Source organism: Anneissia japonica, unplaced genomic scaffold (assembly GCF_011630105.1).
Source record: "Anneissia japonica isolate Jap-2015-1 unplaced genomic scaffold, ASM1163010v1 scaffold674_len412849_cov176, whole genome shotgun sequence".
NCBI classification, from domain to species: domain Eukaryota; kingdom Metazoa; phylum Echinodermata; class Crinoidea; order Comatulida; family Comatulidae; genus Anneissia; species Anneissia japonica.
In genome coordinates, this window is record NW_022753836.1 from 362,065 (window position 1) to 366,953 (window position 4,889).

Genomic DNA, 4,889 nt, shown 5'->3' on the forward strand with positions numbered 1-4,889 from the left:
GATCCAGTGATATAAATCCTAATAAACATCAGCGCGCGATTATTTGTAGAATTAAGACCACACAAACTGCTATTGATAAAATCTTGTGTTCTGGCAACTTCATACACATTGTGTTCCGCTGACAATAATTGTACATCGACTTCGCATTTATTGATGGATCGGTAGATTTGACCTGAGACACTGAAAAAATTAGATTTAACTGGTGAGAAATACATTCAAACTAGGCCTTTTTTCATTTTGGCATCTGTGTTAAGTAGGCCTATTTAATTATTAACACTATTAGATTAAAAAAACACTTTTTGGAAATTTTATGACATTCATACTTTGATGTGGTATAGGAATACAAATTCAGAAAATAAAATTGATTGTTTTATTGATTTAATACATTATGTAAAGTGTACATGTTAATAAGAGTTATTTTAATATGAGTAGGTGAGTACGCTCCCCAACATCCCACCCCAAATCGAAAAAGTTTGAAAACAGTCAAAAATATACTGAATACACATTTTTTTGTAATAAAACTTAAAAAGCGATTTTAAGCCGCTTTTTTCGTAAAATCATAGAAACATCGTGAAAATTGTGCGATTGTCATTTTTTCACGGAAAAACGATCATATATTTGTGTTTATTTGTGTTTTGCTGTTTTTGTCGAAATTGGACGATTATTTTACCCTGCTGTTTTCCGGTTGTTTTGTGTTCTGCACCATAAGGACTCTGTGAATGGAAGAATCACCACAAAACAGCTTTGAAAAAGTTAACTCCGTTTTAGTTTTCAGTTTCAGCATGTTCAACATCCAGAGAGCGGGTGTTTACGTTCTGGAGACCACTACAAGTGAATACCATGTTTGTAAAAGTGTGTTTCTTTTCTTTAGTATTCAAGTTTTTGCTCTTCGTACGCTGGTCACTTAAATGCACGATAGAGCTCCTTGCTTGGCCCCAGCCAACTGAACGGAGGGAGGAAGCAGTGCGACCCCTAAGCCATGAATGCACTGAACCTAGCATAGCCATTCCGAGTGCCTGTCAGTTGACCGAGACTCCCTGTGCATCTCCCCTGCAGTCTGTTAATCGCCTAGTCCTGTCAAGTATCACCGTCAAGCGATCATCATATGATGCCGCAAGGCTAAGTACTCAACCTCGCCAAGGCTCAGACCTTCGCCAAGACCCGGGCCCAGACACAGCGTAGGGTTACCGACCTATTACCGACAAGAAGCCTCGTCGAGCCCGGAACCCGTCAGGGAGAGAGTCAGGTGATTCTATATTGCATGTGATTAGAACATTATTTGGTTCAATTTTACGTACGGTATGGTATTGGTGTTATTACCTGCAGCAGCAATCAAAGAGGATACATTAGGCTTATTTATTGTATTTTTGTACAGCGAAATTGCTTCTTTTTCTTGCCTTATTTTCAAAAATATTGTTTTGTGATTTTAATGAACATTTAGTATTATCTTCTAGTACTTCATATTTCATATAAAAATAAAGGCTACTAAAATTGTGTTAAAATATATTATAAAATATGCAAATGATGAATATGAAACAATTGGAAATGTCTAGAGGCGTTTCAACTTCAAACCAAATGAAAAGCGAAACTTTGAATAATAAAAAATAGAAATCACTTTTTTAAAGCAGCTGTAGGTGCCACCAGAACGCATAACTTTTACGTGTTTTTTTTGTTTTTTGTTTTTTGTTTTTTGGGGGGTTTTTTTGCTAAAAATTGGCCAAATTTTCACTTTTAAAAGTTTTAATTTCAGAATCGACAGATTACTGTATGTTTTGTTCATAGTTACCAACCCTTCAGATGTGAAATGCGTGAGAACACCAGTCTGTTGGGAGGGGGATGGCAGGGCCCAGGGTCCAGAGGCAGAGCCATAAGGATCTGAGCATTTTAAGCTGTTTTAAATTGATTTCAAGGAGAGTTTGTTGACAATACCGGGTACAAAAATATTTTTAAATAAAGACAGACAATTTGAGTTTCAATGTAGGGCCTACATTATGAGCACCCGAACTGTGTCGCCTACACAAACATTTCATTACTTACACAAACAAAACATGAATAGGCATACTGATGAATGTTTAGTAGCTTGTCAGTGAATTAATATTCACGTATATACTGTCTGATTCGAGTTTAAACTGCATTACCGCTTTTATATTTTTAATAAAACTATCTTCTAATTTAATAGATTTTCCCCGAATTTGTGACAATTCACGCATAGACCTGCGCTAAATGCGTGTCAAATTTATGATCACGCAAGTGTTTCTGCAAAATGCGTGTTTCAACCATCACTTTGAAATGCGGGACCGTCCAGTGCGATGCGAGACGGTTGGTAACTATGTGAGCCTTGGCCTGAGCCTTGGCGAAGTTGAGTACTTGGCCTTGCGGCATCACATGATGATCGCTTGACCATGATATTTGACAAGACTAGGCGATTAACAGACTGCAGGGAAGTCGGTTAGGGGTCTCATTCAATTGACAGGCACTTTCGGGATGGCTGTGCTAGGTTCAGTGCATTCATGGCTTACGGGTCCCACTGCTTCCTCCCTTCGTTCAGATGGCTGGGGCTAAGGTAGTAGCTCTATTGTGCATTTAAGAGACCAGGGACGTACACGGGGGTGGGGGAGCCGTGGGAGCCGCGGCACTCCCGCCCCCTTTGTACACAGTGTTAAAATTTTAAAGCGTTCTTGCTAGCCAATACAAATTCATTCCCAGGATCACTCAAAATAAATACTTCTAATCTAGGCCTATGTAAATATGCATCAGCACACGTTATACATATGCCTACTAGGCCTATAGTAACACAAAGGCCTAAGCGTAATTTTTAAAAATCTTAAATCTGTAAGTCCCAGGCCAGGTCTTTCAGATACAGTAATTTGATATCCTATGGTTTAGTTTGGTTTTTATCGTTTTGCGAGCTTTATAATGTTTTGTTTTAAGTACTACTAGTAAAAATAATAATAATGATGATGATGATGATGATGATGATGATGATAATAATAATAATGATGACAATGATTATGATGACTATGATGATAATAGATATTAAAAAGTGAATAAAATTGTGCTAAAGACGAAAAAGTAAGTTGTGATTTGCTGATCACAATTATTATAATATAGTTAAAGCTTAGTAAGCTTTAATTAGCCCTAATTTGTCTTGGATATTAAGTAGATCCCTGATAAAAGTATGAGAAATTTGTTGGCGCTTCATTTTGACTATATGTTGATGTGATGATGATGAAATTTAATATAGGCCTACAAAAGTGTCATTTCCAGTCATTTAGAGGTACTATTTCCTAATATTTTCCCACCTTAGCCCCAACCATCATGGGGCTGAGGTGGTTGCGAAAAAAATCGCAAGTTGTTCTAGGGTGGGACTCGAACCCACGATCTCCAGATCACTAGCCTGGCATCATATCTCTAGACCACCGAGCTTGCGCCTGATGGCCAGGGTTGAATTCGAGTCGAAGTAAGCAGCGGGTACTGCAGTATTGATAGTAATTGTCATTGTCGTGACGGATGATGATGATGACGATGACGACGACGACGACGATGACGATTATTATTATTATTATTATTATCATCATCATCATTATTATTATCATCATTATTATTATGTATAGGTGTAATTAAATGTTTATAAGCTTTATTTTCTATGGTACATCACACATATTAATAAGATCTCTATAAAGATTATGTGATGATGAATTTTACAAAAAAATGTCATTTTCTTGTCATCTAGAGGTACTATTTCCTCAAATTTTCGCACCTCAGACCCAATCATATGGTTTGTCTGAGGTGGGTGTCGACTCACGAAATGTCCTCCCACCCCACCTCCACATTTCAAAACAGATTGCGCCCTCACTGGGTATGACATGAAACTCCATCGAGTCGACACCTGACCCAGAGTATGTCTTAGTGACTGCTGATGGGGCGGAAGTCTATAAATTTGTTTTTAGGATGTGATCTGGTTTTACATGGCCATTTTTCGTGACTACTGTATGACTATTTGGATAAAGAATGTTTTGAGCAGTGGTGGATTGAAGGTCCCCCTATTTTTTTTTAATGCAAAAAAAAAAAAAAGAAAGAAAAATATAGATCCCCTATCCAAATTCAAGTCTGAGAGTTAATTTCCGGCCATCTAGAGGTGCCCTAATCATAATTTTTTTTACCTCAGTCCCAAACCATTGTGGGGCTGAGGTAGGTGGTTCCTCAATCTGTGAAAGTCCCTACCTGAATCACCTCTCTATTGAATTCCTGGATCCCCCACTGTTGAGTTTTATATAATTATTGTTAGGCTTGAAATTTCACTAATATTATTTATGATGCGTTTATTTTCACTTTATCTTTTTAGAGCGCACTACTTTCCAGGGGCCTCCCCCACGGGGTCTTACGTACCTCGCATAACGGCTTAAACACCAGCCTGGATATCCACATGCAGTTAATGTTTTCTTGATGTGAACCATTAAATTTTCTTGTTTTTGTTCTTCTGTCGAGACAATGTTTTGGCATCTATCAACTGTAGTGTATTGACTACACTAAGTTTATGTTCAAGTGGATGGTTAGATGGGAAGTGTAGGTATTGGTCCGTGTGTGTAGGTTTACGATAAACGGATGTTGTGACAATGAAATTCTTTGAGAATATATACAGTATGTACAAAAACATACACATACACACACATACACCCCCCCACACACACACACACATGCACACACACACACATAGGCATGCACATGCAAAAAGACATACGCATTCATACTAATTATGATTTTTAGTACCATTTCCATCGGATCAATAATAAAAATAATGGTAACCTTCTAAATATAAAAGGATTTTCTTTCAAACATTTTCAACCGTTTCCAAACGTGCTTCATTGTTTGTATATGCATACACACAC